The sequence below is a fragment of the Emydura macquarii genome, unplaced genomic scaffold (genome assembly GCF_026122565.2).
Source record: "Emydura macquarii macquarii isolate MOO-44397 ecotype Brisbane River unplaced genomic scaffold, CSIRO-AGI_Emac_v2 contig_312, whole genome shotgun sequence".
In the NCBI taxonomy this organism is placed as follows: Eukaryota; Metazoa; Chordata; order Testudines; family Chelidae; genus Emydura; species Emydura macquarii.
In genome coordinates, this window is record NW_027130449.1 from 11,246,778 (window position 1) to 11,262,067 (window position 15,290).

At 47.9% G+C, this 15,290-nt stretch overlaps 1 long non-coding RNA gene across 1 annotated transcript; it reads right to left on the reverse strand.

The window, feature by feature from the left end:
- Nucleotides 1-36: 36 nt before the first annotated feature.
- Nucleotides 37-13,887, reverse strand: LOC137164636 (uncharacterized). Its single transcript, XR_010923144.1, has 3 exons — nt 13,697-13,887; nt 1,526-1,717; nt 37-329 (listed from the first exon to the last, which is right to left on the reverse strand). It is a non-coding gene; the product is annotated as an uncharacterized lncRNA (long non-coding RNA).
- Nucleotides 13,888-15,290: the final 1,403 nt, after the last annotated feature.

Below are 15,290 nucleotides of genomic sequence, written 5' to 3' on the forward strand. Positions count from 1 at the left end.
AATCAAAACACTTCACTTAGGTTTGTTGAACTGAATAACAACGTTTCATTTTGAGTCAGTTAAACGTTAAACGGCATCTACCCATGGTGCCGGAGTACTTCATTCCTCCCTATGAGCCAGGTTCCCTGGCAGACTACATGTCCCATGATGCACGGTAGTCATGTGTCTCCCATGATGCACCACACAGCTTAGATACCCCTTTCCAACTCTTAAACGGGTTGAAAATTCACCTGTTCCATGCTGTGTTGCAGCAGCACATCCTTGTTCTGGTCTGCTGTGCGCGCAACATCTCCTCATGCCATTATACTGTTAACTCATCAAGGCAGGGACTTAAACAAAACAAACAAAATACAGCATGAAATTATGTACATTGTACCAGCTGGAAAGCACTCTGCACTGCCCTGGTGCTGTGCCGCTAATCAATAATAAATGACATAAGCTAATAATGAATACGGTGCCGTTAACATCTGTACCCACCAAAGTGTGCAGACGCGCTTGTCTGCCCAGCTGTGGTTTGAAGTTGCTGTGCGTGAGTGAGAGAGACCAGGGGGAAAGAATATTGGCAAAGGACCATTTCATTCTGGTTTTCTATTTGGACACAGGTATACAAGCTTTTGCATTTCCCATTGGCACAGATTTCTTTCCTATCAGCTTATGAGGGATTTAGCAGCAAGGGGAACAATTTTTCAGCTGCTCTGACTAATTATGTGTACTGGACTTCTACCAAACTCAAGGTAAATTCTCTCTATTCATTGACATATTATTTTAACATGAAAGCACCTTTATCCTGTTCTCAACCAAGCAGGCTAATAAACATTTTGATCATAGGTGAGTAAAGTTATCTTTGGAACTTATTTTTTTTGTCCTCAGCAATAATACACATTTTAAAGATTAACAGTTCAGCAGGAATGTAGCGAGGAAGGATGCTTTGTGGGTAAGGCACTGGATTGGTACCCAGGAGATCTGGGTTCCATTCTTGTATGACATTAGGCAAGTCTCTTAGGGCCAGACTTTGAAAAGAGCTCAGCACCCATGGCTGGGGCCAGATTTTCAGAAGAGTTAAGTGCACTGGATGACCATAGTCTCTCTAGGTAAGTCTACAATGGAGAGTTAGCCCAGGCTGTTACTTGGGTGTTGGCCCTAATCCTCGCCCATCCACACACAAAACCCTCATACCCGAGTTTAGTGGTGCTTTCAACCTAGGCTAGCTGGCCCGGATTGGGATGCGGGGTAGAGCCCAAGAGCCACTTTCATTCAGACTGATAACTCACTCACTTTGCAGTGAGGACAGAGGCTAATTCTCTCAACACCTGATAGTCCTCCAATGCCTTCCCACAATTCCTTCAGTGTCCCCAGAAGGACAAACAAGTTCTCCCGTAAGACACTGGAAAAGAATCACAGAGTGGCTCAGCAAGCTGCAGCACAAGAACTATGGGATGTGTCCCCCGAAGTTCGAGCGACACACATGGGGGAGTGCAGCACCAGTAAGGAGATGGGGCTTTGCAGTAGGACGTCTGCCAATCACCTGAGCTGACTCTGCAGTGAAGACATGCGCTCAGTGTCTCAAGTTCCCCTCTGTGTCACAGGGATAACCACACTTCCTTTGTTTGTCCTGTTTAGACTGTCAGCTCGTTGGGGAAGTGGCTTTCTCACTCCCGAGGTTTGCACAGTGCCTAGCAGAATGTGGCTTCATTCTCAGTTAGGCCACCAGGCGTTTCTGAAATAGAAATAAATAGCGTCAGAGAGGAGAAGAGAAGATTTCCCCCACCAGATGTCATCCACGTCCTCGCAACCTGCTTCACAATTACCAGATTTTATAAAGGGAAAAGAAATGAGAACATCTAGGATGAAATTCAGCTGCTGACCTGGACATGCTCCATTCATATCTGGAGCCAGTGCCATGGTCTGTGCTCTGTTCCATGTACTGCATCATCAGCACTGCTGCAGATCAGACATCCCTCCCCCTGCTCCGACTGAGTTATCCAATGACCCATCAGACACTTAGGGAATGTTTGCTGTTCGGTGATATGGGAATCACACCTGCCACCCACTCTGGGACCCCGACATGCTGGCATCTAGATATGCAAAGGTGAGGTGCTGCTGCTCCTCTAAGGAGTGCTGTGGGATTGCAAAAGGGGGTCCCTGCACAACCAACTCCTGGAATTTAATTGTGAATGAGAAGCCAGTGGGCATGAGAGAGACCACAGCATAGCAGTCAACTCCCAGCGGCCTGACGAATGGCCAACAGGCCTGTCTCCTTCAAGCTCCACGTAGGAGAAATGGATGATTCATTTGCTTGGTCTTTCAATGTGAAACCAAAGACAAATCCCAAAACGTAAAGCTGAGACCTGCAGTAGCCACTTAGTGCTTTGAGCAGACTGGCTGTGTGACGTGGAAAGGGGCCCTGGCTCTCACTAACAAAGGTCTGACCGAAAGGCAGAGCAACTGACGTCCCAACATCAGTACGACGAGGTTGGGCCTCAGTTGTTGCTCTCCTTGGGCTGCGTTACAAAACGCCTTTAATCTAGCACTGGGCTCTGCCCTCCCCCGAGCGCAGCCCCGACTCCCAGGAGCTGCTGTGCGAAATGGGCAGATCCGAGTAATTTCACAGTTGGACAGCTCCGGCTCCGGAAACTCCCACGCCTCCTCCATCAGAACTCAGTCTGCTGACAGCCTCCCCTTTGCAGAGGGAAGGATGAAACCTCAGCGCTTTCTTTTAAACGGTTTAAATTACCTGCCCCTTTTTCCCTTTCCTTTTCTAACAAGAGCTGCCATGTTAAACTGGGATCAAATTATTTTCCATCAGCCTCCTCTCAGATGCAGTCGGAGAATTTCAGTGGCTCTCTCGCTCTCCCTCGCACACACAGGCATTCCCAGACTGAGGATGCATAGGGTCACGCACACAGGCCGATGACGCTGATATGAAGAAGAATCAAGGTTCCCTCAGGCGCAGTTAAATGGACCGGCGGCATCCAGGGTTTATTCAGCTCTGACAGTGCAGGATGGCAGAGATGGCGAATTTCCCCCCGCAGCAGGCGGATGTAATGGAGCAGGATGAACCGCTGGCTCCTTCTAGGAGTCGTCCGAACGTCACACGAGATGGGATGCTGAACGAGGTGCCCTGGCCCCACTGCAGCTTGGCTCATTCCTGTCAACTTTCTCCCCTGCATGGTGTTGCGGAGTGCTGTTCAACAGCTCTTAAACACTCCAGAGCTGGCTGCAAATTAGAGGCGGGCACAGTGGACTTTGTATGTACAGTCTGTGAAGCACTTTGAGGTCCTTTAGACACACGTGCCAGTCATTAGCATTCTCACGCAGGAAAATACATCCCACATTTGAGGGGAAATGCCCCAGGGAATTTTTTTTTTGGCATGTGTGTGTGTGTGCGTGTTGCTAAATAGCAGCTTGGTGCTGACGTTTTGTGTGGGCACCAGGGGGAGGGGGGGGGGGGGCTCTGAAGATGCCTCAGGACCAGAGAGTGGCAATCAGTGCCGGAGCAAGTGACACCACTCCACCGGAGTCAATGGAGTCACACACAGCTGCTTGTATTGGGAAGTCCAGACAGAGTCCCTGAAAATCTCGCCTCTTCTGTCAACGTGTCTGGCATTCCCACGACTGTGAACCCAAGGGCCAGTTCCACGGAGTGAGCACACACGTGAGAAGCCAGCCTGGCGCCCGTTTAACACCCAAGTGCCTTTGTCATGGTGTCTGCTCAGCGACTAAATGTTGCAGAGACAAAAACGGCTGCTCATGGCAGCAGTCGCTGGCAGTCTTTGAACTCTGCCCGCAAAACCCCACAGGCCGTCTGTGACAGCCGGTATTTGATCAACTCAAGCAGCATCCTGGTCTCCGTCGCTGAAACTCCCAGGAAAGGCAAAGTTCAGAGCACAAGCTTTCTCACCTGCCCCTTCACTGCATGCCCCTGGAAAACTCAACCTGGGGGTTAGCAACTGCCTAATAACCTGGCAGCTCCTCTTTTTCCATTCGCCACGGTTCAGCAAAAGGAGACAAAGCCAAACATCCCACTCCCGCTTTATAGCTGCAGGCACCATGTGGATTTTGCCCTGGCATCCCAGCCCCCTGGATCTTTTTATTCTGTGTCAGCCAATCAGCATTAGCCATTGCTACGCTATGGATCACTTAATGCTGATGCTTCCTGATGAGACGTAAGACCCAAACCCAGTCCCCTTGTGATCACTGAAGATCGGCCAGCACTTCTTCCAAGAATTAGGGAATTATTACCCCAGTGTCCTGGCCAAACTCAGACTACATGATGACTACGTGAACTGCCCTCTGCCATGTAAACTGGATAAATTGTTCCTCATGTCTCCCTATGAAGCTACTGCCATGTTGCTGGTCCATAATAATCTATCTCGATTGGCAGGCATTCTGTAACCCCCACATCTACAGCACCTGAGCACCTCAAATATTCATGAGCTTATCCTTATAGCACTCCTCAGACGCAGGGAAGCATCAGGCTTATTTTACATGTGAGGTATCTGAGGCACAGGGAGATTAAATGACTTGCCCAAGGTCACCCAGGGAGTCTGTGGCAGCACCAAGAACTGAACGTGGATTTCCCAATTCCCTCCCCAGTGCCTTAATCCCAAAACGATTCTATTGGCAATTTATGCCACCCCAGAGGTTGCTGCATTTCAGTGGTCTCAGATATGATCCCATGCCATAGGAGTCGATAATTTACTGGGGGGCAAGTGTTTTAGGGATGTCAGAGCATGCCACTGTCCTGTATGGTTACTGCTGAATGAATCTACATGCTAACTTCAGAGGCAGGCTGTTTGCAAACAGAGGGATGTATGGTCCCTTGACACCCAACTGGGAATTATACATGCCTGCCAGCCAGGGAAGGAAATAATTCCTCTGATTATGCTGGAGCCCAGTTTTTCAACATTCAGAAGGGCCAACATTGTTCTTCTGCATTTACGCTGGCTGATTGTGTGGGGCGTAAGTCACCATGCCATTCTGAAGCACTTATAACCGGAGCAGCACAGTTCGTGCTCTTCCCAGGCTGGGTAGCCAGCATTTCATCTTTTTGTTTGCTTTTTGCCAACCTTCTTGCTCACCCAGGACAGGCTGCACTCCCTCTCTGGATATATTTGCAGAGCATAATGTTGGAGGGAGGGGAAACTCATTAAAAGCCAGTTAGGTGCTTTTTTTGAAGCGACAGATTTAAACCATGTGCTATTACCAGGCATTGTGTGAGATTCATCAGAGCCTATTCGGAGAAAGAGAGGCTCTCATTTCCCTTCTGAGAGTAGAGATTAGCTCCCTGGGTGCTACGTTCTGATTTAGAAGAGCAATTAAAAATTTCTGAATTGCTCTTTGCAAGATCAAGAGCTTTCAGGAGGCTAGTTTTGGAGGGAAGGAACCCAGGAATCCAGAAACACATCAGACATTCACCATAATATAGAAACCTAGAATAACGGGGAGAGAGCCACAAGTGTGTGTGCATGGGGGGAAGTTCACCACACTCAGTATCTACAACTCTAGTGATTTCATCACAAGCCTAATGATATTTCACATTTTTCTTAAAGTCCCAGCTCCTGGAGTCACGTGATTGCCTGAGAATCTCAGCTTTCATTTCAAAAAGGAAAGGAAGCTTCTAGCCCTTGTGGCTGCAGAGAAAAGACGGAAAATGTGCCCGGACTCAGAAAGCAGAAGGCAAATCAACAGAACCCCACACTGATTCCTTTAAAAAAAAATCTCACAAACGAGGACACCACTGATGCTGAGGTGCAGGAGTGGTTTGAAAGCTGGAGGGGGCGTGGGAAACCTGCGTCCCACTGCAGGGGAGAGGGAAGGGTGAAGGTCTTTCCCATCTGGGGATCTGAAATGTTTTGAGTCAGCACCCCTCATTGTGCCAACTCCTCCCTCACAGCCCAGTGCTGTCTGCTTTCACTGACCCCACCATCCTTAGCAAGGCGTCATTTCCCCCTTTCATCCAAGGTGTAACCTTCTGGGCCCTATCTTTGAGCTCCTTCCCTAGCCCTTTGCCTCTGCCACACCATCACCACCCACAATCCCTTTGCAGCTGCTGCTCCGCCCCAGTGGGACCTAACACACCCGTGGGGAATTTTGCAGGCATTATGCTAACGCTAGCTCCACCTCTAACGAGACATCCATCTGCTTATGTTGGGGGCTTATGTTGCTTATGTTGGGGACCAGGCATGGCTTCATGCCTGCCTTATCATCTCCTGGCTGGAGTCTTCTGCTCAGTTCAGATTTCACTGGGGTGAATAGGTGGGTTATAGGTGAAGCTTGGAGAAATTCAGCGGTGTGTGTTTTAATGGAGGACGCCTTGCAGTTGCCTCTTGCCCTTGCAGAGAATACACGGGAAATGAAAATATCTGGGAAACATTTTTGGCCTGATTTTTATCTCCTTCATTGTATTAGTTAAATTAGGGCTCATAAATTAAATAGCAAAAAGCAATTATGTAAATGGAAATTTCCAGACGTCTCATGACTGAACTGCCCCCAAACATGTTCATCTGAACTGAAGGGTCTAATTAAATTCAGGAGAAGCCAGGAAACCACACACAAACTCCTACCTCTGCTCACCCTGTTGCCCTGGGGACTGCAGCATATAGAGTACTTGGGGCTGCTCTCCTTCTGCAGACCCTTGCAACAAAGGTCGCTTTTTGGAGCCGATAGACCATCCCAATCCCCCGTTGCACCAGGGGTGTGTGGGTTGCTAGATCTTCCTCTTCTTTTATCTGACTTAAAACCCGCAGTGTTAGATGCACGGGTCTAGGCTAGTGATCCAATTGATTGCCTCGGGTGCGGAGGGGTGGATGGCAGAGATACCACCAAGATATGATTGTTTGGGACTTTGGTTCAGTGATCGCTCGGTGCCTAAGGTGCTTGTAAGAGATCTGCTTTATTTTCTGTCCAGTTCCAACTGGCTCTAGCTAATGAGAGCTTCAAGCACCCAGCCCAGACTCTGTCTGGGAAGCTTTGTCCTTAAAAGCACAACCCTCAATACCATAGCTAGGGGATACACTGCATGGAGGCATGTCCTCTAGTCTAAGACAAGAGGAGTTTTATGAAGCCCTGTTCTGTGCTCAGCAATAGCTATTATTCAGCCGTCAGTGTAGCTGCTCTGGAATTCAGGCAAAGGCAAGGTGAGTTTTGCACTGACTGAGTAAATCCGGATTAAATTGGTTGGTGTAAACCCTTGGTTTACCCTATCCTATGCTCTCGCTGATTCTGCTCTGTGTTTCCTGCTGGCCTGCTCTGCACTCACACGTACACGCACTGAAATCAGAGGGGTGTAGCTCAGTGCAGGACTGGGGATTGAGCTTTGGGCTGGGGCTATTTCCCAAGTGCAGGTATGTCCGTACAGCAACTAGACACTCATGGCTGGCCTGTGCCAGCTGACGCAGATTCCCGGGGCTGTTTCTTTGCTGTGTAGATGTCTGGGCTCCAGGACCCTGGGAGGCGGGAGGGTCCCAGAACTCAGGCTCCAGCCTGAGCCCGGAAGTCTATATAGCAATAAAACAGTCCCACAGCCTGAGCTCCCATGAGCCCAAATCAGCTGGCACGGGCCAGCCGAAGGTTTTTCTTTGCTGTGTAGACAAACCCTGCTTGTCTTAGACAGGAGCTGCCACTCTCTAGTCATGTTTGCTGTAGCTTGCCTCTTTGTGTCTGATGCTAACCGCACAGATACAAATGTTTAAAATAAATAGTGAAGCCCACGGAGTCCTTTTTATCAAAAAAAAAGCAATAATGGAATGTGTGTCTGGATTCTGTTGCTTTCCTTGTCAATCTCTACATACAAAGCAGCTCAATTTAAACAAACAGAATTGCTGGTGCTTTGCATCTGTGACAGCCCTCTCAGATCCTGCCAAGCAAGAAAGTTTGGAAAGAGCTAAATGGCAGGCTGCACAGACAGCTCCTGAAACCTTCAGCCTGTGAAAACCTTGGCCATTACAACGGCAAGCGGACACAGCCTTGCTACAAAACCAATGTGTAGCATCCACAACCTGAGTGCTGCATTCCAGACTCAACTACGTTCAAATGGAGTGAGAGAAATCAGTGATTTCTCTTTGGGAGAGTAACTCTCCAGGGAATCAAGCTTGCGGAGTGGATCTCAGACAGGCAGAGATGGGGACTGGTGGGAAGAACAGCTGTTCTGAACCCCATGCAATGATTGGGCTTCTGGATCCTGCCAGTTCCTAGGTAGAAAGTGTGTCTTTGCATGCGTGCATATGTGTATGGAGTATACGCATCGGTGAGAAGGCATGCATGTGGATGTGTGGTATTGCGAGTGCACGGACACATGGGTGTGTGCACATATGCACGTGTGCATGAATTTGGATAGGATAGTTGTGTTTCCCCTAATGAAACCAACATGATTAGAAAAGCAAGATGACTCCAGACCACAGAATCCCCTAGTGAGGATGGTCTCTTTGAGATGGCTCTGTTCAACCACAGCTTACTGCTTTGTGGAGGAAAAAGGAGGGCGATGTCCTAAGAAGAGTGCAAGATTGCATTGTCAGGTTCTCACTAGGCTAATTTGATAAGGCCATATCCTCAGTGGGTGTAAATCAGCATAGCTACAAATGGATTTGGCCCATGGCATCACCATTACTGTGAGTTTCACAAACCCCTTTGACTTTTAAACTGGAATTTAGAAAAAATATTTGAAAACCCACCATTAATAACTCGGATTGTCGCGAAGGGCTGAAGTTTTATTGCTTCCAGGACGATAGGTTCTTCAAACCATCGTCACCCTCATATTACTTTTCGAACAGCACAATCATCGGTTCATAGATTTGAAGGACCATCTGGTCTGACTTCCTGCAGAGCACCGGCCAGAGAATTTCACTCAGTGATTCCTTTCTGGTTCCCTTCATTTAAACCGGTGACCCCCACGCCTGCTCCTTTTTTCATTAGCTGTCCCACGAACATAGTCCTTGAGGACTCCTCGTCACTGGCCTTGAGGACTCGCCTTGTGAAAGGTGAGGGCACCGTCGGGTCCGTTTCTCTGTGTGTTTATGTTGGTAATCTGCAGGGATCAGCGTTATCTGTCTGCCTTAGCAAGGTTTGATCCACCAGTTCTCAGCCAGGGAACCTCCATGTAACACACACTGGCTGTCTTCAAAGCACCCTTCCAGATAAACGTTGGAAAAGCCTTATGGGCTGCATAGCTCAGAGAGGTTATTTAGTAGGAAAAACATCCTCAGGTGTGGCCGCTCAGGTTTCAGTAGCAAAGCTCTAGTCTGCCTTCATCACCAGCTGATTATAATACAGTCTCCTCCTCTGCCTTAGCGTAGTTATTTATTACTGGTAGGACAGTAGCAGCTAAAAGCCCCACTGAGAATGGGGCCCCATTGTGCTAAGTGCTGTATACAGACTTAATAAGAGACAGTCCCTGACGCAAAGATCTCATGAGTGAAACAGGAAAGCTGGACAAAGGGTGGGAACAAGGAAGTATCATTAACTCCATTTACAGAGGGGTCATAGCGAGGTCAAGGCCAGGAATTTCAAGAGTTCAGCCCCTGCGATTAGGACACGATTCCCCAGAGAGCTCCACTCCTAGTTAGGCACCAAAATCAATGGCCAGTTTTCCGAAAAAGCATGTTTGGAAATCTAGTCCCAAGTGTCACAAATGGAGCGGCTGCGCTGAAATCTGGCTCCGCTTATGGTGCCGAGCGCTTCCTAAGCCAGCCCTGAGGCCTTTTGAAAATGAGCCGTGCCAGGACACGCAGGTCATCTGTGTGAGAGCCGAGAATTGAACCTTATTCTCCTGAGACTCAAGCCACGGCTTGTCCTCACGACCAACCTTCCCTTCTGCAGGCTGCCATAGCCTGGACTATGAAACGTCTCACACCACAGACCCACATGGGACATTTATCAGCTTCAGTGTTGGATTCTCCCCCTAGCTCAGAGTCTCCAGCAACGCACCCTCCAAGTGCAGCCCAGAAATTACTAAAACTTCCCCGCGCTGAGTTTTGTTCAGTTCATGCATTCAGCCGAAGAAACACCGGTGAATCTGTGTCACACTGAGAATGCAGCGACTAACTTATCTCCTTAGGGACGCTGTTTTCCTCGGTGCCTTCTGTGCTTTGTTGCTTCCACCATCAACTAGCCTCTATTCCCTCCCTTGTGTCCCTGGACGTATGCAGAAAATGTTGCCTCAGTCTTAGGCTAATGATTCTGGGCACAAGAGATGGGGAGCCCTGGTTTATTAATGGGCTGTTAGCTGCTTTTAGACATTCCAATGGGAAGATTAAACAAGGTAAGATTTGCTTAGTGTTCACAGACACTTCAGACCAGTCTAATAGCGTCTTCTGATCCCACACAGCCTCTCGGTGCCGCCTCTTAGTGACAATAACCGTCTCGTGGATGGAGTTAAAAACTATTCAGGGACCAGAGGAAGCACTTTTGAGGTGTCTGATGGAAATCAATGAAGCTGACCCACAGCGCTGATTAAATTCATTGCAATTTGCCTGCAAGCTGTCTGGCTTGTGAATTATGGTCAAGGATGGATCTTAATTCCCCTGCTCTGTTTGCTTTTTATTTAGGCCTGTTTGTTGCTTGGCTGCTTTCCTTCCTTCCCAGCCAGGGAAGAGAAGGAACAGAGAATTTCCTCCAAAACATGTCACAGCTTTAGCTATTCTTTTTCTCCCTTCAGTAGAGCCATATAGCTGGTCTTCTGCCAGTATCCTCTGGGGAGAAACTCTCTCTCATCTCACTCGGACGCAACACCCACCTGGCCAGCTCAGAAGACATGAACTTGGAGATGGGGTAAATTTGTCTATTAACATTTATAAGAGGGCTCAGCTGAGGTCAGGCCCATTGTGTTAGGTGCTGTACAGACACATAGTAGGAGATAGTTCTTGCTCCCCAAGAACTTACACTCCACAAGGTAGCCAGGAAGGATTATTATCCCCATTTTACAGATGCGGAACTGAATCCCAGAGAGATTAAATAACTTGCCCAAGGTGACACAGGAAGTCTGTGGCAGAACTGGGTATTGAATCCAGATCTCCTGAGTCCCAGTAAAATGCCTGTACCACCAAGCAAAGTCAGAAATGGCTAATCTCTCTTCGCTTTGGGGTTTTTAATTGAATGTTGGTGCTTGTAAAAGTTGTTAATTAACTCCTTTTGGAGCCTCTCTCAACACTCATGGACTTTTCCGTTTCAATGCTTTCTGCTTATTATTTCAGACTGAGCAGGGGAAAGCCGATATAATTTTCATACAGGTTAAGTATTGTGATGTCAACAGATTTTGTAATTACAGAATGCTAAAGGGACAAGTGAGTCTAAATAGACAAAATGGGAGATGACTTAGATGTAATGAATTGCTTCAGTGGAAGCCTCGCTTCTGCAGTGAATCTTTTGCCATAAAGGTGTGTTCATAGAGGGCCCTTATTATAATCACTGCAACGCACATAGATTCTGCCTTCCTAGGTTCCTATACTCTCATTGCAACGGGTGAATAAGGCTCCAGCAGGCAATAAAGCACAATGATTAACAACGATTAACAATGGTCTGGAGTGAAGGATGATGGAGGGAAACAGGACCTGTGAGGCTGCGGATATCACCAGGAATGGACAGAATGCTGGTTTCTCTCTCCCTTTTTCCAAGCTGCATCTCAACCACAAAACACATTAAGATTCAGACTCCAGGTCTAATAACTGATCCAGCAGTTTTGGAAGCTAAACTGTCAGACGGTATCTACATCTAAAGCAGGGCCTCGTGGTCTGAAGTTTGGATTCATTACACCCAATAGACAGGCTTAACTTTAAGCAATCATTTCAAGGCTGAGATTAGAAGCTGCCCAGAATCAGCACTCTGTATGTAGCTAGGTATTACCTTGCTCAGAGGCACTGTAACAAATAGAAACTCACTGTGTCTCCTGGAACAGCCCACAGTCTGATTTATAGGATTATAAATTGTCTTGTCAACGACAACAGGAACAAACCACCTTATAAACGGCAGGTAAGAACTGCCTGCAAACTGACCCTCAGATGAAGCAGTTTTAATAAGCAGAGGTTATTTCTGGTTTGCTCTTGAAATAGAACCAGACATTTCTGCATGTTAATTCTCTGCTGTGTGGCAGTCTTGTGTGTCTCATCCCCACACTCATGTTAAGTGGGAGTTGGACACCTGAACTCCTTTGCAACCTTCTGTGAAGCTCAGCTGTATTATTATCCATGTGACAGTATGGCCCAGAGGCCCTGACCAAGTTTTAGGGCCCATTGTGCTAGGCACTGTACAAAACACACAGTAGGAGGCAGCCTCTGTCCTGAAGAACTTAGATAAGACAGACAAAGGGTGGGAGGGGAAATGACTTGCCCAAGGTCACTCGGAAGGTCAGTGGCATAGCTTGGAACAGAATCTGCTCTCCTGGGGACCCCTCTGAAGCACTCGCCACTGAATCACACTGCCAGAAATCTGCTTGTTTCACACAGCCTCTGAACAACTATCAGACGATAAAGACTTTTGTCATTGCCCCCAAAGTCAGCCGGAGTCAACAGGGGTGACCTAGAGGTGAAAGGCTCTGTTTCTATCCCCCAGAGCCAGCCCCTTCCCTGAATCAGGCCTTTAACTGAGCTCTGTGCTCGTCCCTGTTAGCAGAACAGGAAGGCAGGGTTGTTCCATGCATCCACGGGAAAAGACCGCAAACCAGCAGGCATGGACGTACCGATGACGACACAGCCAATGTCCTTCCTCACTGTCTGTACATGCTGAGCACTGACTGCCATAGAGAAATCCTTTAGGACCAGATACCTGTGTGAATGCTGCAATTTACAGTATTCTCTAGTGGATTTAGGATCAGCAGAATTTCACCAATGGATTCGCAGCCTGCAGGACTCGGAGTGTCCTTAGCCTCCCCCAGGGGCAGTGTTTATGGATCAATAGCTGGAGAAAAAGCCAATAACTTGGAGAAAGTTGGCTTTTCCATAAGGATTTCTTGTTTCTTACAGTTTGTGGTCAGGACCCTCTGTCTCAGTGGGCTCTGAGCATCCTCGCACTGCCAGCTAATCACTAGCAGACAAAAGAGCCAAGCGTTGGGCAGCCCTTCCCCTGCCATCTCTGGAGACACTAGCACAAAATCACTGCCGTGCAGAAAGTGGCAGATAATTCGCTGGTGAAGACGTTCTGGTGTAACACTGAGCCAGCTCCTTGGCAGGCCCCATCTCCCCCCCTTCGAAAGCTGCTCCCATACGTGTTGCAAACCAGACAGCGTCAGCAGGGAACAGGAACCGAACACAGGAGCAGGAAAGGGACTAAAGAGCTCTTCCTACTTGAGTACTAACAATGCATCGTGTGGCACAAGCGACAGCCTACAGACCCGGAGAGTAGGACTCTGCAGCAGAGTCTAGGGATGGGCAAACCCGTGTGATTAACATGAGCACTTAAGAGTAATATACTGTGCAGTGGACAACACCCCAGGATGAATTCGGCCTCACAACCCAGCCAGTGGGATTATTCCTCACAATTTACAGATTGGGAAACTGAGGCACCAAAAGGGGGAAGTGATTTGCTGAAGGTCAGGAGTGAGTCAGTGGCAGGTCCTGAAATAGAACCCCTAATCTACTGCTCATTTTATTAGACCATGGACACGAACTTCCACACTCGAACCAGGAACCTTCTTTAAGATGCTCAAAGGGTTAGCATAATTTCTTTTCCCCCTAAAGGAACAATTTTCATGCACTTCAGCACTCACCTGCCATGGTTGGGACTTGGAGTGGAAACAGCAAAAAGAAATGACCAGGGCTGGTTAGAAGCCAGTTGGAAGCAGGAATCATTGACGGTCTGATCTTGGGAGAGTCCAATCACATATCCAACCAAAAAAGTGCAGATAGTCCCGCTCACTGGGTAAGCTGGGTGGAAAAAGCGGCTTTTATGGGTATTTTAGAACTACCCATTGTTAGCTACAGCCTCTGCTACTTCTAGTTACACCTAGTCCCAGAAGACAAGGAACCAAATTTTAGCAATAATATCCAGCCATAAGTTCCAGAGCCCACCCAGATGCTGGTGGGTTTTCCATTTCTTTTGGGCCGCTCACAGCAGCTGCATTAAGAACCACAGGTGATGGGCCTGTGAGAGCGGGCTGAATTCAGTGGAAAAGCAGCTGAACCCAGTTAGCAGTGAGAATTGGCCTCAAGGCCAGACTCAGAAAGACTTTGCTATAGCGTAGAAAAGGTTACATTAATTACCTCGAATGCCAGAGATAATTTAATACTGGCACGCGGGACTATTGTAATAGGCAGTGCAGCCTTTAATACAGTGTCTGGGCAGAGAGCTGTAGGACACAGAGAAGGAAATGATTAGTAATGCAGAGCTGCAGTCTTCCTTCTCCTAGGTTACATAATCACAGCCGAGAGCAGATTTAACATTCTTCCCGCGGACGCTTTCCTCTCTCATCGCTTTCAGTTTTGCTTTAACTCTACCTTTCACTTGGTTAGGAGCGCAGGGCAGCAGGCAGAGGAACCAATCCAGTTCGGAGCAGGATTGTGCAAGGCACCTGTACAAACACATACGAAGTGTTTGTCCCAAACGTCTCAAAAGCCTCTGTCCCCAAGATCTAGGAAGGGTGTCATCATAGCACTGCCTTTTTCATTTAAAGATATAAGCCTGCTTCCGGCTGTCTTGAGTTATTTATGACTCCAGAGAAAGCAAATCTATCCAGGGCCAGATTCTGATTTAGGAATTATTTAGGGGCAGTTCTCTGGCCTGTGTAACACAGGAGGTCAGACTAGAAGATCACAGTGGTCCCTGCTGGCCCTGGAATCTATGAATCCCTTACACTGAATAGAACCTTCTTCCACAAAAAGGTCCACGGAGTTCAACGGAACCACTTGTGGCGTAAGCTATAGCATACACCGCATTGTAAGGATATCAGAATCTGGATTAAACAACGAGAGTCCTGTATCACCTTAAAGACGAACAAATTTCTGTGGGCATAAGCTTTCGTGGGCTGCAACCCACTTTGTCAGATGCATCTTGGGTTGCAGCCCACGAAAGCTTATGCCCACAGAAATCTGTTCGTCTTTAAGGTGCTACAGGACACGGCTACCCCTCTAGAATCTGGGTTGGAATTCTAACCTATTTGAGTCAATGCAAGTTTTTTCACTGACTTCAGGAGCCAGCATTTCACCTCTGGCCCTCCTAGCTAAACCAACGAGACAGGATGATCTGGGAAAGAAACCGAAAGCATGACTGTATATTCATTTTAATACACTGGCCGTGTATTAACACTGCTCCCTGTCTCCAGCCGTGTGCTGGTTCTAACTCTAATGAAATCGGTGGCCTTACAG